Source organism: Notolabrus celidotus, chromosome 18, assembly GCF_009762535.1.
Source record: "Notolabrus celidotus isolate fNotCel1 chromosome 18, fNotCel1.pri, whole genome shotgun sequence".
NCBI classification, from domain to species: domain Eukaryota; kingdom Metazoa; phylum Chordata; class Actinopteri; order Labriformes; family Labridae; genus Notolabrus; species Notolabrus celidotus.
Window position 1 is genome coordinate 24739398 of NC_048289.1, and position 25374 is coordinate 24764771.

Consider the following 25374-nt stretch of genomic DNA (forward strand, 5'->3'; position numbering starts at 1 on the left):
GTGTTTCCTCCCTTCTCTGTCGGTTCATTGTAAAACCTGTCTCTGTAGTTTTCTCTGTGGCTCTTGTTCCTTCTGTGTGAATTTGAGATTTTTGTGTTTTGGACATTACAAGTAAGTTTTCTTAGTTTTCCTTTTAGATCTTTAGTTTAATGAATTCAATTTTTTTGTATGAATGTGGGTCCTCCTTGTTTCATCACGTGTGACATCTGAAGCTTTTTTTTTTTCTCTGTTTTTTTCCATTTTACATACAAAAAAAATGCAACCTGTTTTCACAGGGAAAAAATCTGAAAAAGGCTTCCATTAAAAAGGGGTTATCTCAAACCCTGTTCAGTCTTATCATGACTACAAAAGTTTAGTATTCTATGAAAAAAATCCCTCTTCACTTGTTTCTCAAAAAAAAAAAGAAAAAAAAAAAAGGAATAGACAGGGTTTCCACCTGAATTAAGGACATAATAATGGTGAATAAAACAATCTATCAGACAAAGTATCACTGATCATTTTTTTTTCCTTGCCTCTCAGGGCTTCAATACCAAGTCTGTGCTACTGTACACTTTTGAACTGTCTTTATTTGTATTCCAGAGGTAGAATCAGCCAGCACTGAAAAGCCAGAGGTCACATGAAGATACATAAGGCCTCTATGTATCATATAACATTAACAGATTTACAAACACCCACTGCAGTCACCTTTATTTAGCAAGAGAAATCAATAGGAATACAGTATGAACCCACCCACCTGTTTAAAGAGTGAGTGGGAGGCAAAAAAAGGAGTGAATGATTGTAGAAGAGGGGATTTAAAGAGAGGATAATGTGAAGTGAATATGTAGTTGTGAAAATAAGGACCCCAACGCTTAACAATAACCTTATAGGGAGCTTATCACCTGCTGGCTACCTGCTAAAGACAAGTTCACACAAAATATTGATTTAAAGATGATTTGTTTATACAACTCAAATAATCGTCCCTCCAATCCCACTGTGTGTTACACAGCCAAAGGAACAGATTCTTATCAGCCTCCTTGTGGGAAAAAATTAGCATAAATGTGAACATTTCAATCCAAGGAGTTAAGATATTAACCTGCTCATTTGCAACATGTTTGCCACAGTGTCAACAGCCATAGGTGAAAGGTGCAGGACTCCTTTCTCTGATTGATTTGATATGATGTGTGTGATGATTGAGTTTTACCTGCAGACGCTTTTGCTGTTGAGAATTAATCACTATAAAGATTTTGACCAATCAGAATCAAGTATGTAACACAGCTAGGTATTCATTTAAAGGTAAAATATATTGGATTTTTTTTTTTTTGCCAAAAGTTGATCTCAGTTAAGACTATATATATATAAACAATTCTTTGTCCAGATGAAACACTTTAGAGGTTTAGAGTTTGCAGTGAGAGGAAGATAAATCACAAGAGCATGTACACAAAAAGATGAATAAAGAGTACAGAGGGGGGAAATAACTGAATGAAAGCAGAGGAGGATGACTGGCAGAGAGAAAAAACTAGTTACAAGGAGGCTGACAAGTAACGTGAGTTGTGTTTGTACCAGTTTGTGCCAGATTTTCTCCAACCAGTCTCTCTGTTTTGGCTGGCAGATGGGTCCTGTCGTGTGGCCGCCTGAAGGATGGCATACCACATCGGTGAGGTAACACACACACACACACACACACACACACACACAATGTTCTCATTCAATTTCAACACCTTTCTCGCCAGCGTGGACGCCGAGCTGACAGATTGAGAGCAAACAGGCAGGTAGGCAATCAGCTCAGACACCTGAGAGTGCCCTGAGGACCCCCAGTCTGGCTGGCAGGAGGACAAGACTGCTGGCTATGCTGCAAAACACCAATTAATGCCTAGATAAAAAGCTCTATTAGAAGACCAATTAAAGAGCGATTGCAGAGTAATGAGAGGAGTAGTGCCTGTTAGGTCTGAATGCAAAAGACTTGATGCCTGAACAGTGTTGTTTTATTGGACAGCCACATGTGCAGACGTCACACTCAGCTTCAGAGGATGTCCTGAGTGCTGAACTGACATGGCAAACTGCCACAGCTGATCTTGTAGTTGACCCGTGACATTACATTCACTTACCTGTGTCCTTTTTGTCTGTTAGTGGCAGGTGAGGAACACAGATCCAAGAAAATAGTAACCATCCGTGTTACCAAGAAGACAGTTTTTAACATCTTTTGAAGTATTTCCAATTTCAGTTTCTGCAAATTTACCTGGGTTTGTTTTTTTAATTTGGGCATGTTCTGTTCAAATTTTAATAACCAACAATGAAATCCAATTGCAGTAAAAGTAACATGGTGGCTACTTTTAGGCTGTTTACAGGAAGAGCTGGTGTAATACCCAAAAACAATTGATAGCAATACTAACAGACAAATGCAAATAATTTCTGGTTGTCTTATTTTTACTGCTCGAGATGATCTTGAGTGTTGAGGGGAGGCAGGTGAGTTTAGCTTCACAATGATCTAGCACTAGCTTACAATGTGAAGGGCAAAAATTTAAGCATTGCATTCATAGCTTTAAAGGCATAGATGTTTTTTAAGTGGAGTTATCAAAGATACATTTTAAATTACCCACAGTGGTACCCAGTCAGTTCCTTCGTTGTCATCGTTGTTGTTGTTGTTGTTGTTGTTGTTGTTGTTGTTGATGTTGTTGATGAGGAACCAGCAGGAGAACCAGAATGAAAGCTAGGCTATCAACAGGTGTAGACAAGAGCCGCAGATCTGAACAGCTGATCAGTTTCAATACAGTAAAACCTTGTGTGTCGTGTCTGAGAATAGCACAAAAATGAACGTACCTCTGAAAGCAATTATTTCTAAAAAGAGCATATGTTTACACCAACATAACTGTTTGGGGTTGGTGTTTACTAAAACTAGCTAAATGACATGGTAGAGCTGATCCTGTCTGCATCAATGGATAGCCTAGCTTCTGTCCCAGTTTTCTGTCCAGTTTCTCAGCAAAGGGGCCAAGCTAACCGGGATCTCCTGTGAGCAATACATTTACAGGACCACTAACTCATATAACCTGACTTAAAAGATAAAAAACTATCCCCTTCAGAAAATGAGGATTGTCTCAGCTAACATGCAACACTATGCTATTGATACATGCTTGCAGCTAGCTACTTTGCTTAGGTAATGTAAAAACAGCTAACTGCTGTCTATGACATGGATAGCAAAGAATACCATTTATCACCAATCAGTGACGTTGAGTTATCATCAGGAACCTTCTAGAATGAATCAGTTTCAGATGGCAGTCCTTACACTTCCTCTTTAATTGGACTTGGATGATTCAACTCATTCAGCTGTTTAGAGCTGCACTTTGCTAATTGGGCTGCATAGTTGCTGTGGCTAATCAGGATTGGCTGCACCCATATGGTCTACAAAGCTTTAAAGATACAGCATGTAGAAATTTGGATAACCAGCAATATCTAGCGGTCAGATTCTAGACTGAACACCTCCCTTGCTCTCCCCCCTCTCGTTGTTGCCGCAATTGTGGCCTTTGGAGACAAGAAGCTCCTGAGATTTGTCAAGTTTTTACCATCAGAACTGTCCATCAGTAGAAACTCTTTTGCTCACATCATCTACCCTCTTTTCTTCGTCTTCTGACTGGTGCATTCACTAAATATAAAAAGACATATGTTACTAGTTTTTCTGTTTTGTGCTAATGTAGAAACACGGTGGTGCAAGATGTCATCTTTCGTGGAAGGGGACCTGCTCCTGTGTAGATATAAAAAGCTCATTCTAAGTTAACAAAAACATAATGATTTTTTAATTCAGGTAATTATACTTTAAACATACCCATGAATGTTTTATCCAATTTCTAACAGGTCTGTTCTGCTAAATGCTGCTTACTCCTAAACACTGCACCATGGAGAGCTGTTTTGATCCAGTTTTTTTAAAGCTATGGGTTTGCATATCCTCACATTTAAGAGGGTGATTAATGAGATCCTTGACTTTGATATCATTTATGCATTTTTACTTTCTCAAGCCAAATTTCCAGAGGCTTCAAAGGCAGCTTTTAAATGACCCATTTTGACATGAAAAGGACCTTTTTTTCAGTGGAGCACATCTGTTTCCTGCAGGGCAGTGATAAAGTGAGCTGCCACCAAATTCCCCTTTCAGTCGTTTAAACACGATGGACTTTATTAGGGCACGGCAAAGAGTAGTTCTTAGACTGCGGACTGAAATGGTCGTCTAATCACTTAACTATGTGATTACTCTCTATTTCTATCCGTCGATGTGGCCTCTCGAGAGATGTGTCTGAATGTGTGTGTGTGTGTGTGTGTGTGTGTGTGTGTGTGTGTGTGTGTGTGTGGGTGGGTGTGTGTGGGAGGGAGAGAGCCAAAGACAGACAGAGACAAGTGTCCTTCTGCTTGATATCTCTGCTCCCATCAGGACCAATCAATACAATCCCTCAGAATTACTGTCACAACAGAATGGATTACCCTGTCATGCTCAGAATACACACACGCTCACAAACACACAGAGGCAAACACGACCTCTGTATGCTACTCACTCCTCTGTCCACACACATTGCCATTTACTGAGTTCATTAAAGCAAGCAGCATGCTCTTACATTCAGTCTTACTATAATGCGATGTTTCTAAACGACAGACAGGGAGGAAAAGCTCTTTATAGTTTTTGTTTTTGTGGCTCTGATTTATGTCTGAAGTTGTATCTGTGCGTGTGCTTACATTGTGAGTAAAATAACTGCTGAGATCTCCCACAGCTACAACCAGAGAAACTCCCAAAGCAGAAAAAAAGCATGCCTTTTTTTTTTAACTCAAAGTGAATATAATGAGCAGTTTGTATTTTTTTTTTTTTACATTATCAGAAAGATGGGGACACACTGGGACTACACTTGGAAATGAAAGATTTCATCAAGATGAGGTGATGCAAATTTTTTCGAAGCTCAATTAGCGCATGTACATTCTGTGTTTGTGACCCTCGGCCGTCCTGTGGGAAATCAGTAAGCAGTGCAGCAGTAACGTTATAGAGGGTAAGAAGAAATGAAGCTCCTTGAGCAAAAAAATTATCAAGAAATGGAAGCAAAATTCCTATTAAAGGCCCCGGTTCCACATTTTTCAAATCATAAAAATCAATCATGTTTGAGCTTATCACACTGCTGTCAAGGCTCGTGGGTCCCATGATGTAGCGTCACATCTTGAGTTGATCCATGTCGGTTAAATCAAATCAGTCATATACAATACATGCGGCAATTGTCAAACATAAAGCCAGTATACTTGTCAACTCCCCTGTTATAAATTAGTTCCTTTTAAAATACATTTAGAAGGGATACAAAAAATGTGCAATTAATTCTGATTTAACTTTGGACAATTTGTGTGGTTAACCGCAATTAAATAAATGGATCATTTGATGGATTTTGTTATTTTACATGTCAAAGTTGGATATAGCTATGGATATATAATTGGGGGGTGTGAATTGAAGGAGGGGTTGGGGTGTGTGTATGTGGGGGGGATAAAACACGGATTAAACATAGCTTTGACCATCAAAAGAAATAGATGATGACGTGCAAATAAATAAGTTGTGTTTATTAGTAAAGCAGACAGTATGTAGTAATGTGCTGCCCCACTCTTGTCTTGCTTTTCCTTAAGAGGAGAGCGTTGCTTTTCCCAAGTTTTCCATAAATACTGTGATAATATTGTTATCATATTTTTCTTCAGCCACAGTAATCATGATCTGATTTTGCAACAGCCCTAATTCCAATATATCAGATTGGGGTTATGCAGTTTAAAAGTGGTTGCTAACCACCTATGAACGGCAGTATCAAACATTTGGGTCATGACTGTCATAAAAGAGGTAGAGGTTGGACCTAACCGGCACTAGGCGATCCTCTGGGACCCTAGAAACTATCTTTAGACACCAGAACCTTTTTTTCATTTCTGCAGAGGCAGTCCATTAATTCTTGATAATGGACAACTCCACTGGGCATTATCCTGCTCATACCATAAAGAAGAAATTTAGACCAATCTGAAGTCTTGAGGACTGACTTATACCTTTTTAGAAAGTCACAACCATCCCATCTTTGCTTGAAAGCTAACGGTATGCTTTCACCATTAACGAACCTTATTGCTGCATCTGAAGTAAATATAGCGAGTCATGTTAATGTCAGGAATTGATCAACACTCTGCAGCCTTTCATAATCTAATATTCATTCAGACCATTTTATAACATTTTTTAATTCTGCTGTTAAGTTTAACATTCTAATATGAAGTCTAATGGGGATTGACTCACTCTTGGTGCCAGCCTTAAGTGGTAACTCCAAGAACTGCAGTTTGTTGCTCTTCTGCATGGCCTTCATTTTTCAGACCAGGTTGACACTTAGCTTGTTTACAACCTGTCTGATTGTCTGAGTGCTTGTTTCTCACCCTGTCTGATGATGTTATAGTGATGTAATTTTGTTCCCAGACAACAACAATTATTCTTGTGAGATAACTGATGGAGATGATGCTCAAAACTCAACTTAAAGTAATAATGAGGAAGTTATTTTCATTTAAGAGGCAAGTTAATGTATAAAATCCTCTCTAATGCCAAAACAGGCCGTGTGTTTGTTATGTGATTGGGCCAGTGATGCTCCGGTGTGTAGAAAATACTTGTGACATTCTCTCTTCTCTCTCCTCTGTTCTCCGTCTCCACCTCTCTGTCCTTTCGAGTGAGGATCTATCCTTGTTACATGGTGGCAGATTGACTTTGGCTGGAAAATAGATACTCTATATCCGTGGGGTCACATTTGTCTTTATAGATACCACGTTGAGACAAAGAGAGAGAGTGGACGAGAAACAGAAAGTGACACAGAGATGGTCAATAAGTAATAAATAGAGAGGACAACAAGATGGAAGGAGAGTGGAGGACAAGGGGAGGAATGAACGGGCGGAGAAACAGGACACAGAAGGACAAAAGAAAATGAAGGAGAAAAACATAAAGAATGATTCCTCAGATTTTGGCTGGCTGCTGTGGGCATCTGGGATGGGAGGATGAAATGGAAGAAATGTGTGAGGTGATTAAAGTTTCGTGTCTGCCTCACGAGGACGGACAGACGTTGTGTCTTCTCTCATATTTTCTTAGCCCAACATTTGCCATTGCTCCTGTCCTCCTTTTGTCTTAATCACATGAGACCGCAGAGAAACAGCTGGCCTCAATGTCAGCGCAGGGCTGCTGGTCTGGGATCTGTGGAAGGATACAGCAAGGAGACAGATGCTGATAACTAATGGCTGCCATTATGGACGCACTATTTATACTAGTCTCTGTGTGTATGTGTGTGTAGGAGCTGAAATAAATAAATAAATAACGTTTGTATACATACATCCTTGGTAGTGCTCCCTTCAGAGAGTTAGTGCAAGACTGTAATTTACATATTCTAGAACAGGGGTTCCCAAAGTGTGGGTCGGGACCCCCGGGGGGGTCGCGCAACACAAATAGGGGGTCATGAGATGTCTTCCAGAATGTTTTTTTAAACCCATTATAGTAAAAAAAATATCAACAAAAATAGAAGCTAAACTTGAAATAAAACCTTGAAAATAGAAAATGTAATGAGTTTTCTGCCTTTCTTTTTGCCAGATGACTCCTAAGTTTAGAGTTAGTGAACAGAGAATTATCAAAAGCATCAGTAGCAGTAGGATAATTCATATAAACAGCACAGGAAACACAGACACATGCTCATATAGGTAGGCTAATTGTCTGCAGACCAGCTAAATGAAGCCACATTAAATCACTTTGAGGGACAGTGGGGGTCTCGAGGCTTTGGCACTTATATTTTGAGGGTCGCGGGCTGAAAAGTTTAGGAACCCCTGTTCTAGAAGATTCTTTCTCAACATTAGCTTGTTCACCCACATAAGCACTTTTATTTCTTGAGAAAGTGAAGTATTTATTTATTTGTTAGTTTGAATCAAATGAATGCCATTGCCCACAAGTTCTTAGGACACTTGTAATAAAACAGCCAATACAAAAAATCTGATGTCACACTTGCAAGTCGGCACCAGAATTACTGAACAGTTTCACAGTTATTAATATTTTTATATTTTCAGCCCAAAACCCAAATATTGTTTGTCAATCCCCACCATATGTTGAGTGCACGCTGTAGTTCAAACACCTGCCACTAGCAGGGGCTGTGGCTCCAGTTAATGGCTACTGCCATAATGCTTTAATACTACCTGGATGTAAACACAATTCTGAGTGTTTTCTTACTTTTAGGCTGATTGTTTAGCCAGAATTAAAAAGATCTTAAAGGGCTTGGAAATTAGTTCCTTTTGAATCTCACTATTTTATAAAATTAATTGTTAGTTGTGTCATTGTGTGTTTCTTAAACTGCTTGGTTTGTCCAACTGAAATCAATACTTCAAATGAATACACTTGGATTATAGATTTTTATTTTATTTTTTTAAGTTATATTTTTTGCCTTTTAATGGACAGGACAGCTGAAGAGAGACAGGAAATGTGGGGAGTAGAGAGTGGGGAAGACATGCAGTAAATGGTTGAGGCTGGAATCGAACCTGCAACCTCTGCAACAAGGGCTATAGCCTCTGTAAATGGGGCGCATGCTTATAGATTTAACACACATTTAACAGAAAAAAACCAGTGATAGAGCCATTGATCCTCATCAGTGATCCATAAAACATACTTCCTCTAAAAGCAACACATTACCCTTGTTTCATCTTTCCTCCATGTTACTAAAGCAATTACACTAAATATTACTCACTGCATTTAGTGAGGCGTGGGTGGTGTGGGTTGTGGTGTATTGATGGGGGCTCTGGGAAACATTGTGTAGTTAATTATGTTTCCATATACAGCACATGGCTTGATGAAAGGGTGAACTGCTTTGATTAATGGTTATCTTCATGTCATAAGAATTCATGGTACTTAATAACGTGTGTATAATGACTATCTATGTTCCATTACTTTCCTGCATGCACATCATACAAACACATGCACCACTGAATATGATCAACAGGCCATTTGCCCTCATCATCCTGCCACAGACTCGGCTTCATCTAACAGAAAGCAGAATATTTAAAGGCTCAGACGCAAACACACACAAACACTGTTATGTGAGGATACACAGACAGACCAAGGTCACTTTGAGCATCTGTGTGAGCAGCAGTATTGAATGTTTGCCCTGGAAACTGCACTTGATGCCACTTCAAACAACACGCCAAACCACCGTCATCTGTTTAGTGAGTGTGTGCCTATTATTTTTCAGCCACTCTTTCACTTGTCAGAAGAGCTGCTTTTATTGGCTGAGGACAAACTGAAGCAGTGAACAGCAGTGTGTCATGTTTGTTTACATGAGGACACTGAAAGCAGCGAGAGATACAGAGCAGAGAGAGGTGGGATTTAAAGGTAGAGAGGAGGAGGAACATTTAGGTGAAGATAGAAAATGAAATGAGACAGATGGAAAACGCAAAAAGGAAATTAAGTCAGTGAGATAAATTTAGAACAACCTTGACTGCAGTATGCTGCTTCTTTAAGTACTTTAAAAACAGTTCAAGACGTATGCAAGTGCATTGAGTTCTTTCATAAAAGCATACATCGTGATGCACTGATGTTGTACTGCATTCACGACAGCATACTTTCAGTATAAAAAGCAGATACAGATGGAGTTGGGAGATGATTGGAGAAACTGGTGAGGAATAGAAACATTGAACAGGGGATGAAGAGAAAGACGGGACAGAAACTACCAGCTTTGATAACCGATGGGTGCTTATTGAGACTGACACACATCAAACATACTCACACATGCCTTAACCTACACACCTCACTAATACTCAGGTTTTTTCAAGTGTCGTGCGGCTATCTGTCATTCTTTGAACCAAACAGAAATCACCTCTGAGGGACAAACCACCGGCATATTTTCGCAAACTCCTCCGGCCTGTAATCCCCTTCAGATATAAACAAGAGTGTCATAACCTACAGGCAAAACACGGCTGGAAAACTAATTGGATATAAATGTGGTGCAGCACTGGAAAATTAAAGAGGTGTGTTGAAAGGAAACACTTCTGGTCAGAAGGTGATATGAAGCCTGTTAAGGATCTTTGTGTTTATTTTGCTGTTAAGAGAACAGTTTTTCTATCAGTCTCATTTTTAAAAAGGTTGACACAGTTTGTTGGTGTTACTTTTCAAACAGCTTTGTAGTCATGATTCAAGACCTTTACAGAAATCGTCTTAGGCTAGCCATTAGTTCCCCATTATGGCTTTTAGCGGTCAGCTATGGTCATATTACCTTGCAGTTTCAATGCTCCCTACGAGTTGGGATTCATGACACTTTAAAAAAGAAAAGAATAAGTATGTGCTTTTTTATAGTGGAGGGCAGCCAAATTGGTGGCTAAATCATAGGGTCCCCCAAATAGTACCGTGATTTATTCCTTCCACCCTTGGACAGACCTTATGGCAGGTACACACTACAGGATAATCGGGCTGATTTTTGTCCCGATCTCCCCCTTACGATCAAAGCCAGAAAAGGCCCGATTGTCTGATCTTTGCAAACGACATGGTGTGTGATTTTCCTGTGATGTGGGGTGTGTTAAGAGTGATTTTGTCCTTTCGGAGCCGCTTAGAAGGCCTCAGAAGGAGAGATTGTGAATAATGAACATGTTTAATATTTGTGACTAGCGATCCTGTAGTGTGTGTGATGCTCCGAGTGTGTAATGTCACATGTACCGGAGCAAAAGCCAATCAAGACGCGAGCTGACTCAGCTGACTGACAGAAGAGGAAGTAAAAACAAACAAAAGCATGACGCCAGCAAAAACTCACCGCTGTAATGAATACAACTCGCGCTGTAATGCATACAGCCCACAGTTCCGCCGCCGCCTCCATGACTTTTTCCATAATCGTTTTTCTTTTTTGTGTGTTTTTTTCGGAAAGTAAGAGGCCGAAAACAATCATCATTGCCTCTTCCTGTTGGTCCGCCATGTTTGTTTACACCGATGTCACGTTTTACTACACGAGATTTGGAATATTGAGCTTAAGAACCTGATACTCTGCTGAAGAATTGGTTAGTGTGGTGTGCTCCGTTGTGCACACCACACACTATAAGATCAGAAGAGAGAGATCTTGTGTGATCTGTCTTTTGTTATCATCAAGTGTGTGGTCTCTAAATCTGTGAAGGTTTGAAGAATCCTGTAATGTGTGCCAGCCTTTAGATTCAGGACATGGTGCACCTCAGCCCACCTCAGCCTGGGGTGGGAAGAGATTTTTTTTGAGAATCTCATGCAATTTGAAACCTTTTCTGCCTCTTTGAGTCTCAAACTTCATCCTGACATGATGTGAGCGGTTCTTTTTCACGCCTGTGGGTTTTTTTTTCAATGTATATAGCTGCACAGCTATTTAATCTGCCCCCAATGCTCGAAGAACCCACATAACTTTTAGATAACAGAGTAAAAATCTCTACTTTTAGTCATTTGTGTAAACAGCCTTGTGGTAGGAAACAATATCTCTCACTAAATTCACACCTTGAAGACAAACTGTACAGATTTTTCAAAGAACACAACATTTTCCGTCACTTTTGCGCTACCTTTTATCTCTTTTGTCGAAAAAAGCCAAAGCTAAAGGATCATTTCATTCCCCACACAGTCTCTGCCGGTCATTGATGTGATGGTATTACTCCTCCTGAGTCGATCAGCTTCTCCCAATTGAACTTCTCTTCACGCTCCGCTTTTTTGAACTTGTGGTGCTTATTTATTGATGTAGCTGAGTGTCTGTGGAACTGATATTTATTTTGATTCTCCTTCAGATCATGACAGGAAAAATTCCCCTCAAAAGCTCATAATCATGGGAAATTTGGTCATAAAATTTTTACCCTTTTGGCAAATTAATTTTATATGAAAAAGGAAAAACTCTTTCAAATCAAATCTCACACAGGAGTCTGACTGTGACAGTGTGGGGCGGTGTGTGTAATATCTGATTAAGCTCACTCTCCAAACTCAAGGTCAGCCCTCATCCTGGCTATTAGGATCACTTCAAAAGCACTGATAGTGATGCTAATGACCGTGTGAGGAGGCAGCCTTTTTAATCAGCAGAGATATTCCTCTCATGCTTCCCCTGTTGGAACAGAAATGGGGCCTCTCCTCATTTGCGGTGTGACGGCTGTGTTGCAGAGGGGAGTCCCTGCCGGCTGGAGATGACGGCTGCAGAGAGGCAGAGGAGTGAGTGACGACTCAGAGATAGTCCGTCTGTCAGACAGAGTGATGGCTGGGAGACACTCACTGACAGATCGGGCGAGACGAGGAAAAAGAAAAGAAAAGACTGAGTAGGAGGAGGAGGAGGAGAGGAAAGGAAGCCTGGCAGCTTTGTCTTTCAATCCAGGGAGATATGGGAGGTTAGGGACAGCAGGGGGAAAAAATCAGAATAGCTTAAGTGGATGAGTGGGAGGCACCTAAACTTGTTGATGATGTTTTCTGGGGGGATCAAAGACTGAAAATGGGCTCCATTAAGCTCCATTTAGCTCCTATCTATCCAGTGTGGTTCAATGATATCAAAGATCTTCCCCTGCTGGTGTGAAAGCTCTCACCCTGAGCAGACATAATGAACAGCCTCATCAGACGAATCTGTAATCAGCAGAGTATCTTAATTAGGCTGAGGAGCAGCACTCAGTCTGGCCTCAATCAGTCACATTTTGACTGGAAGGTAAAAGATTTATTTATAGAACTATTTGTTTATAGGCTTAAAAACAGAAGGAATCCTCTTCAATGTAAAACACTTTCAGACTTAGGGCCTTTTTATAACTCAAGGAACAATTAGAACCCCACACTCCTTTTTTGTTTTATTTGTACAGCAAGACTGGAAACAATGAATGTTCTTAACCCACCTACTTCAAAACAGTCTCTTTCCAAGCACACGCAGAGCTTTCAGTGAACAATGTAAAGTGATTGATCTGGATAAAGCTTTATGTCTGATGAGTCGAAAGCTTTGTCAATTCAGCACTGGCAACAGCCATCCATAAGAACATGTCCAACAAGTCCTTAGTTTAAAGAGAGTTGATCAAAATATATATAATGGAAAAATGCTTAAGCTTAAATTTCATGTCTTCTTATAGTACGACACGACACAACAAGATACGGTAGGAAACGTCATGACAAGATATGATACCATACATCACGACAGGATACGATCAAGGGAGAGGTTCCGGTGGCTGGTGGTGAGGCTTTCAGCAGTGTGACTGCCCCCTGGTGGCTGGCTGCAGTATAGGTCAAAAAATCTTTAAAAAACTTTAAAAAACAAATACACGTCGTACGAATGTTTCTCATATCCATATGCTATGGTGATATGTAGTTAGTATTTGAGTGTTTTGTGTCCAAGGCCTCTTTTTCCTGAAAAGTTTCTTTTTCGTTAGTTATTAGAGTTTAAAAAACAGAGTTTTACTTCCGGGTTTCCTTTGATTCACAACTGCCGTAGAGTGAAACTTCAAAGGGCACACAGCGTCTTGTGACGTTACGCTGTAGGGCGGAGCTTATTAAAGTGGCTTTACAGGCTCTGGCTGCACAATGGCGGCGCCCAGGAGAGGGATTTTTTGGCTTCAGATCAGTACAACGGGAAGAGGCGGAGCAACGCTGTCCATTTTTATTTACAGTCTATGGATACGATATGGTACGCCACGACAAGATACAATACGAAGGTCAGGACAAAATACAATATGATGCATCAAGACAAGATACGATACAATGTCATTACAAGATACAATACGATATGTCACGACAATCTACGATACGTCATTTTACAACAAGATACAAAACGATACACCACGATAAGGTACGATACAAAACGTCAAGTGGAGATACAATACAATATGACACGACAAGATGTGATACCATACGTCATGGCAGGATACAATACGATATGTCATGACAATATACGATACAATACGACACAAGATACAATACAATATGTCACGACAAGATATGAGACCATACAACACAACAAGGTACAATTCAATACAACACAAGGTACAATACAATACGACACAACAAGATACAATACGATACACCACGACAAGGTACGATACAATACATCAAGACAAGATACCATACAATACGACACAAGATACAATACGATATGATACAATATGACATATGATACAATATGACATATGATACAATACAACATAAGATACAATACGATATGTCACGACAAGGTACGATACATTCACTAGCAAGGACCACGCCGCACAAGGATATAAGTTTGAACGTGTAATGATTTACTGTGCGTCGTGTAGCCCAGCAGATGGAGACTCAGGATGGGGGTTACGTTTCGGCGTTATCCTGCCGGAGCTGATCTTGATCCCAGGCAGTACCTGGAATTAGACAAGGGCACAGAAGAGCGAAGACAAGTTGAGTAGTAAGGGATAAGAAAAAGGGTAATTGAAGCAGAGCAAGGTGAGGGAGGGTGGGTTGAAGAGTAACAGATGAACGGTTGAGTAGCCTGGCTACGATTAAGTAGGCTTGTCAGGTGATTGAGGGTGTGGTTTAGGCGTGGTCCTGCTCCCAAATTTAAGTTAACACCTTAACTTCATATACGACACGACAAGATACAATACGATATGTCACGACAAGATACGATACAATACGACACAATACGATATGATATTGTATGATACAATATGACATGGTAAAATATGATACAGCAGGATAATGTACGATCAGTGCTTTAAAAGTGGGCTCTCGTCTGTCACCACCCATCAGCTGAATTTTCAGAGCACAGCATCAGGCAAAAATAGAAGTCCTACGTATCTGCTGTGGAGGGCCCCTGATTGTCGGAGCTGAGATGTAGCAGAAATGCAACAATTTGATTATCTTGCCCTTGGGAATTCAAGAGTTAAAGTATGTTTATGTGGAGCAGGTGATAGTTTTTACACTTGAATGCAAGGACAGAGGTCACCATACTGCTGGACCTGTCATACCTGTGTATACCATTCATCCACAGCGGTATCTGATTTAATTTAATCTGTAGATCCAACTTCTGTGCCTTTTTTTATCTCCCAAAGCTAATTGTCCAATTTGGTCCAAGCTAAGTTTGAACCGTGTACTGTGGAAAAGTTGAACACATTTGCATATTCTTAGCAGTGGAGCAGTCAATCATCCCAGTGTCAGCCAAAGTGCTTCTCAAGGGGTCACAAGTGGGTTTCGCTCTCAGGTTTGCCTCCTCCAGGCCCAAGATAACCAGGACGAGGAGCAGCAGTGAGACACATATTAGCATAAACCCTTCCCTCTCACTGCTCCTCTCACTCTCTTCATCTGCCCTTCACACTTTTACTGACAAATCCTGTTTCCACCATGTTGAAACTAATTGGCTCCCTTCCGAACCGAGCCTTTACACTCAATTACCTTTCTCTCCTTTTTGTGTAAGAGAAAAGCAGAGCTGGTTTTGTGCACTTAACTGCCTCCAGATTCAGTGCTGAGCTCCTGGTGAGTTGTGGTTACCAGAGAAGCCTTGTTACTTGTACAGCAGATGTGTGTCAGCTTAGGTGTGTGGATCTAGCCATCAGCTGTTTGTTCTTTTTAACATGTATTGTGTGCTAGTGTTTTATTCTATGATACATTTGTGCGTGAAACTATCTATGCAGGGGGTAATGTGCAGCAAGCACGTTGTTATATTGAAAATAAACCCTGACAGAGTGAGACAGATCTTTCCACACTCTCTTCGGTATGTATCTCTACTACACTGATCCAATCATTGTACACTAACCTGCATTCTATTTGACCATTTACTAAGTAAATCCTGATGGATGATAGATGGTTAGACCTTCAACACTCTGCCGTGGTTTAACATGCTATAGCAACCTGCTCACTGTGAATTGCTTAGCTTATAATGAGGCCAGACTGGAGCCTTCTCAAAATTAACCTAGTCAACTGTTATCAACGTGAGCACTGAAAGCCATGAGAGGCAATGTGAAGTTTGAAGTTTTCTACCCATCAAGCAATCTTAAACACACTGCTATGGCTTGAACTCTGTTTGTTTGACCTTTGACCTTTGTATGTTGTATGTTTTGTTTCTCCTTCTCCTCCTTGTTCTTTTTTTTTTAAACAGAAAGGGCCTGTGTCCACTGACAACATTTTCTGCACTCAAAGTGCACACAACCTATACTTCATAGCAATTCTAACCAGCCCTTACCTTTTACCTTTTCCCTCCCACGGCACTTCCATCGTGTAGTGACTATAAAGTCTGTTTTAAAATACTCAGCATGCTTTATATCTGTTTTTATTCAATTGAATTTTACAAAGAAAACCTAAAAACTATTGATAGAAATCATGTCGTAGCATTAGCAGCAGCTCAAGACCTTGAAACTGTAACCCCAGTGTGTTAGGTTCCTCCTCCCACATGGACCTCTAATATTGTTGTTGACATCAGAAGTCATGACCCTTCTTGATTTTGATTGGTTGAGGGTGGCAATGTTCCAAAGTTGAACTGTTTTCAAACAAGAGCTCTGAGAGGGCATAGATAAAAAACAGCTAACAGTGCTAAAATTGTTGTGCTGAGGACACTGAGCTCTCAAAAGGTTGTACAAGATAGGTTTTGTGCTGTATATAGGCATTGCCAGCACAAATCAGCTGAAGGTGGACACAGGCCCTAAAATGGGCGATTAGAGGTGACTAAAACTTCTTTCTATGACCTGGTTTTAATTGACATCATATGGTCTTCTTTATCAAAAGTTCATACTCTTAACAGTGGCAGCTCTACAAAAATAGCAGCCTGCAGAATTACATATTGACCAATCAGAATCAGCTATTTCATTAAGTAAAAGCTGTAATATTAAAGTACTACATGTAACTCAATTCTTCCCCTACCTCATTAGAAGACAGAGTTGTCTTGGAGAAGGCCTGTCAGTTGAGCTCATTGTTGTTATTTTAAAGCTCAGTGATAGCCATGCTTAACACTGTCATAACTATTCAGCAGAATGACAGCAGCACACACTGTAAACCCACAGGCTGCAAAAACAGTGAGTCGGTACTTTTGCTGAAACAGAAAGGAAAATGAGATGAGAGACAACACTGTAAACGGAGTGAAAACAGGGGAGCTTGAAAAGAAAGTTCGAGGATCATTTTGATGTTTTTTTTTGTCAAAGTGTGTCTATATTTTCATTTCTGTCTCGCTGCTGCTGCTGTCTTTTATTCTTTTCGATTTGTTTTATGTGTGACTCATCTTACATTCTGCCTCTATCTTTGTCTTTCAGTCTCAGTCTGTAACTGTCTCTTTAGTTGTTTTCCTCTTGTCAGCCTCCCTCACCATCTTTCCCACTCACAGAATCTCTCTCTCTCTCTCTCTCTCTCTCTCTCTCTCTCTCTCTCTCTCTCTCTCTCTCTCTCTCTCTCTCTCTCTCTCTCTCTCTCTCTCTCTCTCTCTCTCTGCTGTCATTTTATCATTGTTTGAAGAACTTCCCAGAGGTCTCAGCCATAATAAGCTCTTAAAACTGTTTATTAAGTCTGCAGTCTGGAGCTAACAGGACTCTCTGCACACCTCCTCAGGATTGGAGAGATTACATACTGAGACATGCCTCTTTACATGCAGACACACAATCTCTTTCAGATAGGGTCCATGTGATCAGCAGTGCATCAAGTTTTTGTCAGTGTTTATGGCCTACAAGGACAAATAACAAGTACAGTCACTCCTGCAAACAGTGTGTGAATGCATGGACTTTGCACTGTCAGATAAACACCCAAATGCAGAAAACAAATCCAACAGAAAATTCTGGATGTCCAGACATCACAATAGAAGTGCTCCTGGCCTGTAGGGGGCGCTAACAGCTGCAGCTTGGTATTCAACTGAACAATTCATCACTTCATTCTCTGATGACAGCAAGACTGGGTTATATTTTATGGGAAATTGGTTTCTAATGGACAGATGGCTTTGATGATGCATCTGCTGCTGCTGAGTGTAGCTGCTGCTCTTTATTTATTCACCCTTCATTTTACCCAGAGAATTTTCATTGAGGTACAAAATCTCTTTTAGAAGAGAGTCCTGGCCAAGACAGCAGCAAGAAAAAGGCTTTGTTGAATGAAATTGATCGTACTGAAAGCAGCTTTTACTGCCACTGCCTTGCAAATTGATCTTACTTCATATATTGTAAGTTGCTGTTGGACTGTTTTTGCTCTTGAGTTTAAAATATTTCCACAATACTGACATTTTAGCCACAGGGTTACTGATACCAAGTCAATCTTATGTCTGCCTTTCGCAGCAAATTGAGCTTAGTTTGCGACAGTTGATATAAATCGTCAGGATGAGATGATTGGCTCAAATTGCAGATTCCCAATTCGTCACACAATGCCCAGATCAGCTCTGATGTGATAGTTGAGATCAAGATTGGGATATCCCGAGGGCACGGGTGGCCTAGCGGTCTAAGCGCCCCACATACAGAGGCTACAGTCCTCGACGCAGAGGTCGCCGGCTTGACTCCCAGCCGTAACTAATTCCTGCATGTCTTCCCCCACTCTCTACTTCCCACATTTCCTCTCTCTGTTCAGCTGTCCTATTAAAGCTGCTATTGGTAGTCGTGATATAAACATCAGTTCTGAGAGAGATTTGGAATGTCAACACTACACCTGCCCTCTCTGCTGTCTTTACCCCACCCACAAAAGGTAGTCGTTCACGTTATATAAGGAAGTAGTGGCTTCCCAGCCAATCAATCTCAATAATCTCAAATTACTTCACTTACAGATGAGTACCTATTGGTATAAAGACCTTTTCTCTAAACCCAGCAGAAAAAAAGTGCAGTTTTTTACACCATTCCTACCAACATCAGCTTTAAATAAAGGCAAAAAAAAGCCTAAAGATATAACTTAAAAAAAAAAGAAAGATTGGGATATCCCTTGTTAAAATAGTGTTTTCAAAAAATATGTTTGAGCAAAATCCAGTTCCACTCAGCGCCCCCTACAGGCCTGGAGGATTACTTGGTGAAGACCAAATTTGCAGTGTTTTTGTCACATTTGTAATCTATGTTTGGATGTTTTGCTGTTTTTTCCCTTTACTTGACATTGTTGCAATGTTGACTTAAAATGTTCTAGTTTTGAATTTCTGCAGTAGGATACTCAAAAAGGTATTTATGCATGGGATGTGGGGCCTGCCTCTTTAGTGAATTTGCAGCATGTTTCCTTTTGCATTCAGGATAAGTGTATTTATGAATGATTTACAGGCTTAAATCTTTAAGTCTGCAATACATAATCAAGTTTAAAGAATCTGATTGGCCCCTCCATCGTTTCTGCTTCACTTTCACATCACCTAATTGACTTCCTGGTGTTTCCTCCCACGGTGATAATCTCCAATCAACCATCTGCTGTGTAATATTTGTGACACCCCTCTGCCCTGCTCTCCGTCCCATCGCCAAGTCCTTGTTCCCTCCCCTGCTGATGATGTCAAAATGCAATTTCCCCTGAAACAGGCATTAAAGAAAACACTGAGTGTGAAAACAAAGTCCATAATTAGCAGAACATGGTCCTTTTTGACATCCTGGTAAACTACTACGTCCATGAAATTTTGCAGATTGTGTGTGTATGCGTGTAATGGAGCAGTAATGGAGGTAACAGGCCAGGACAGATGGCCTCTTCTCACTCCAACTCGCACACATTTACAGGCACACACACACCCCTGAAATGCAGCCTCAGTGTTTGGTCTCGCTTATTGTTGCCTGTTCCAGAACTAGCCTTATTCTGTCGCTCAGATCAGCAGGAGAGAGATACATCTGTGCCGCGTTTACTTCTGATGTCGGTACAGAAATAGAAGTAAAAGCAGCCAGCGTTTGAACCGACCATTCAGCTCTGTGACACCGCCGGGTAAAAATAAGCAGTCTGTGTGTCCGTCTGAGACGAGCTGGGCTCTTTTGGTGTTTGGTGTTGAGCTGAACAGCTGCTTGTCATAACCCGGTACACGTCATACAGTCGCAGGGCAACCACAGGTGGGCTAGAGTTGAAAAGAGACAGAGGGAGTTTGATTGATTTCAGTGCTGTCATCACGAGAAGTCAAGTTCTATTTCACTTCTTTGATCAAGATCAATTTTGTCGTCTCGCAGATTAAATTTCGGCATCTGAGCGGCACCACGAGCTGGTTTTCAATGTAACATGTTAGTAGACTTTTGATTTCAGTCAGTAGTAACAACTAGATAGATAGATAGATAGATAGATAGATAGATAGATAGATAGATAGATAGATAGTGTAATGGAAAATTGCTTTATGTGCATGATGAGATCATACTTTGTCTGCATGCATAGGTGAGACATAAATTCATATAAATCTCAATATAAATTCCGGTGTTACATCCTGTCTTTGCAGCTTCTTTACAGACTGCTCTGACACTGTGAGCTGTGAAACTCATTAAAGACATTTGATCAGACTAAGTCAGTTTAACATATACGTGGGATAGCAACATTTTCCACAACAATTTGGTGTCAGAAGTTGGATCCCAAACGGATCATCCTAGAACTTTGGCGAACCGGTAGCTCAATCAATCAATCAATCAATCAATCAATCAATCAATCAATCACTCACACACATCCAGGACATTAGGTTCTGCCTCCACACCTCGAAATGCATTAAACGATGGAAGAGGACCGCTCCCTGTTGACTTTGGGCCGCCCCTTCAGGATTCAGAGGATAATCACGATCCTCCAAATACCGGTGAGATAGATAGAGACCTCTAGCTACATTTTCCAAAGTTGCTTGATCAACATGTCCCTCACTGCAGGACATTAAAAATAACATGACAGGTTTTTGCATTTATAATATTCAACACTACATGTAAACGGACAGATTAGACATCTTGGATGTTCACGTCTCTCTCAAATGTCTTTCTTCCTTTTTTTTTTTTTTACAGCTGAAGAGAGACAGGAAATGTGGGGAGTAGAGAGTGGGGAAGGTCATGCAGTAAATGGGTCAAGGATGGAATCAAACCAATGACCTCAGCGACGAGGGCTATAGCCTCCGTACATGGGGCGCACTTAGACCTCTAGGCCAGCGGCTCCCCTCAAATCTCTTTCTTAACCTTGGATGCTTTTATCAATCCGGTTGTAAATATACATGTAGATATACAATGCAACAATTCTCAAGCAGAATTCCATATTTCTATTTTTTTTATTATAACTTCTATTTTATAATGTAAAACTACCTCTGCAACTCACCACTGCACTTTATCATATTATTTTAGCCTGTACATATTAGTCAAGCTATTTGTTGTTTCTTTGTATTTATAGCTAAGGTTATTGTTATTATATTTTCATTTTATTTTTTATTGTAGTTCTTATTCTTATTCCTATTCTTATGCCTTGTACAAAGAGAGCACAGTTTACCAAAGTCAAATTCCTTGTGTGTTCAAGCATACTTGGCGAATAAAGCTGATTCTGATTCTGATTCTGATTCACATACACACACCGGTTGCATGAGCTAAACGTCATCATGCCTACCCGCTTCATGCTGGATTTTACTGTGGGGGGCTGGCAAAGAAAAATCCAGGTGTAGACGAGTCGAAAATATCCACTGCTCATGTTCACACATGAAGCCCACCTTGAAAATTTAGTGAAGGTTTTAAGGAGTTTTTTGCATCTAATACAGCTCTAGATAGAAATACAGACAGCTGGATAGACAGATTGTTATGATAGTTGGCCATCGCTTCTTCTGAGAAAAATATATCAAAAAAGATTAAACTGGAAAAATTCTGACTTAGAATAAAACATCAAAAAATATGTTGTCAGTATAACGTGTGATGTAAGCCTCCCGTTTGAGTCTTCTCCATTCAAAACTGCTGCATGCTTTTATTGAGGCTCTACTGTCAACTGTGTGGCCTTGTACTATTTTCAGTAAAAAACAAAGACGACTGTGCAGCGTGCAAACATCATCAAAGATACATTCAGGCAGGAGCCAGCAGTGGAAAACAACATGATGTTGCAGTTTTCTTCCTCTTTGAGTGCTTCTGGCGAGGCAATCACAGACTCCAGCCCTGAGTAAAGGATTACAGGAAGGAATCAGGGATCTGATTGGACATGAGTGCTGATAAAGAGAGCAACTTCACTGACCTGTGATTCTCTGATCTGTGATGACCAAGATTGGTCATCACAGAGCAACACATCACCGCAATAGTCTGCTTTTTCCAAAATCACAGCCTCTGTAATCACATCTGACAGAAGTCTGGTAAATTTGACGTCAGTTTGTTTACAAGGGTAAAAATAACAGCAGAGAAAAGAGAGCGAAACATGCAGGACATTACAGAGGGATCTACTAGACTGAAGATGTGACTTGAAGTAAAGACTTAATTGAACACAGTATGGGATATAGCAGTGTGTCAGTGGAAATGTTCAGTTTAAGTAAGGGATAATGTATAGCTAGCCGGTGGTTATGCATAATAGAAACTCTTCAGGGTGGACAAGACTCCTTCACTTTCAAAGTCTTGCCAACCTTGAAGGATGAAGAAAGAAAACACACAGTAACTCAAGAGGCATTTTACTTTCCATAATCATGAATACCCGCTCCAAATAAACAGAGGAATCTGTTCTGCTGAGGACTGTACCCACTTGAGGGATTTTCAGAGGTTTTTAACAGTAAAATGAATGCATGTGTAACCCTTTTTATCTGCATGTCCAGCCGTAGTTGCCTCTCTAGGCAAGGCAAGGCAAGGCAGCTTTATTTGTATAGCGCATTTCATACACGAGGGCAACTCAATGTGCTTTACATTAACACATTAAAAGCATTGGAGACATTCAGACAGGCATAAAAGAACATAATTAAAATGACAAATATGATAAAACAGAAAAGAAAAGGAAAATTAGAAATATATTAAAAATTACATTAAAATTTTAATTTAAAGTGGGTTAAAATAATCTAAGATAGGAAGGCAGTGGCAAATAAAAAAGTCTTAATCTTTGATTTAAAAGAGGTGAGAGTTGGAGCAGACCTACAGCTTTCAGGGAGTGTGTTCCAGATATATGGTGCATAATGACTAAACGCTGCTTCACCATGTTTCGTTCTGACTCTAGGAACTGAAAGCAGACCAGTACCTGATGACCTCAGACCTCTACACTCCCCTGGGACTCTAAGTTGTGTTATTTGGGGATGTTGGGATGTGGGGGATGTGGGATGTGGTGCAGAGGGAAACACTTAAAACCTGGTTCGAGATGTCGTTTTGACCAGCACATTTAATCCAAAAACACAAAAGCAACGTCTCCAAGACAAAACATCACGTCCGCTCAAAAACCAAACAATCTCGCAACTTGTAACGTTAGCTGGTGTAGGTGGAGAGAGCTAGCCGCTCCGGATAGCCACTTAGCTCACAGACTCGACAGATAAGAATTGAGGTTTCCCACGGCAGTTTATTAAACAGAAAGATAGACAGTCGACCTTACGAAGCCAGGTCTCCACGGCCCTATAGTTGTTCAGCACACATGTCAAACAGAACGATATGTACAGCTTACACCAGCTCGTCACTAGATGAGTAGACTGAGAGCGCGTCTCTGTCTGACTCCTCTACAAAACTTCCCGGGCTCAGGAGGAGCAACTCCTCTGTATACCATCGGCCTACTCAGAAAGGTGGCGCCACCTTGTGGCGCTACCAGGTATAACCCAATTATATTCTGACTGTTACAAACTACGGTGTCACATGAGGCTCCATTCAATGGTTTTGACCAATCAGAATCAAGCATTTAACACAGCTGGGTGATTGGTAGTAATCTGGCTAACAATGTAAATACAGCAGCTGGGTTAGCTTACAAAAGTCCAAGTGAAACATGCATACCATATTTTGCCCTCCACATCATTAGCCGACACCCACTGCTGCTCCAGCTGCTCCAGATATGAAGGAAAATCTAACTTCAAGTCCTTGTTTTCATCCACACGACCCACTTAACATATGACCATGTCAGCTTGTCCAATGCTAACTGCAAGTCTGACACATGTCTGTTTAATTTATGAAACACCTAAAAGTTTAGTTTACATGTGACCAGTGTACGATCTTCGTGATGCTCTATATCCTCTGTTGAAAACTAGGGTGGTGCTGAGGTGGACTCAGCGCATGTCTTTAGTCAGTGATGGCAGGTGGGTAACAAACACAACAGGTTGCAAAATGTCTTAGCAAGGGAGACCCCGTTTTCTATGTTGCAAATCCCAAATTGCACTTTATTTAAATTTGAAAAGAAACTGTTACATTTCAAGATGAGAAAGAGTAACTACAAGACATAACGTTAAAATGACAGAAGCTGCAGGGCTTTGAGCTCCATAGCTGATGCACACAGTTGATTGTTTTTGTTAAGCTTGACAGAGCTGGTACCTCACACAGGCCACAAATGAAACTGTCAGCGGATACATGTGCAAAATACAAAGATACTCTGTGTGTAATCCATGAGTTCTCTCACAAAGTCATGAAGATAACATGATGAGCAGTGTATTTTTTTGTCATTTCTCATAGACCTGTGAGACAGGCTCTTGGTTTACTAACTTTCCCTTACTTTTTACTCAAAAGCTCTCCCCTCAAAGGTCAAGACCACCGCTGTTCCCTGAAAGATCGGCACACAATAAAGTCGAGTGGATTTGTCCAAACACTCACCAGCACTTGACAGAGGCATCGATTGGTTAATGCTAATCCCGACTCTCTGCTGATGAGAGTCGCCATCGACCTGTGACAGAGGTCGGAGTTTTGGTCGACTGCAGAGAGAACGTGATGTCAGAGAGGCCGAGAATCAGAGAGTCCACCGTGTTATCTGTGAGACAATCAGAATTTAAGTCGGAGAGTGACACTCTGAGGAAGAGTCTATCAAAGTGAGTGCTGCAGTTCCTTCAAATGCATCCCTCTGTTCGTGTGTGTGTGCAGATTTTGTTTGTCTGTGTTTCTGTGTAATTATTGAATCATATCCTTTCTTTCTCTGTGTTTGCTTTCTGTTTTTGTTTCTTTGTCCATATCAAAAGACAAAGATCGTGTTGTGAGTCACCAAGGTGGATCTTTGTTGTGTCTCACTGGAGCATGCTACAGGCAAAGAATAACGAAGGCCACAATAGAGAAATGACGAAAGCAGTAATTAGAATCAGTGCGCCCTGAAATCCTAATGCAATTACATGGAGTTTGTTTCTGCACAAAACAACAAGAGGATTAAAGTTTAAATGACTCATTTGCAAAGACAAGCAATAAAACCGTCTCCAGCCATGTTATCCGGGATTGAGGGCATATAATGCAGACTTTGTCATGCATTATTAATGAGTGTTATATTAAAAGTAATATATGCAAGCTTCCTGCGTCTCCTATTACAGAGGGGAAGCGGAGCTAGTGATTAAAAACTTCATCTGAGTGACGCATCATGGGTTTGTGCAAAGACCGAACCAAAACATACTAGAACAGAATATTTTAAGCAATTTGACAAAAACTTTGACTTTATTAATTTCATGGACTTATGTCAATATCTAA

The 25374-nt window shown here is 40.5% G+C and overlaps 1 long non-coding RNA gene across 3 annotated transcripts; it reads left to right on the forward strand.

Moving 5' to 3' along the window:
• On the forward strand, positions 1 to 25374 carry LOC117829688. Of its 3 annotated transcripts, XR_004634668.1 has the most exons (4): positions 13 to 111; positions 1543 to 1633; positions 24439 to 24734; positions 24882 to 25374. It is a non-coding gene; the product is annotated as an uncharacterized LOC117829688 (long non-coding RNA). The 3 variants fall into 3 exon arrangements; XR_004634669.1 differs by lacking the exon at positions 24882 to 25374 and having other exon boundaries at positions 1 to 111; positions 1589 to 1633; positions 24439 to 24837; XR_004634667.1 differs by lacking the exon at positions 24882 to 25374 and having other exon boundaries at positions 24439 to 24837.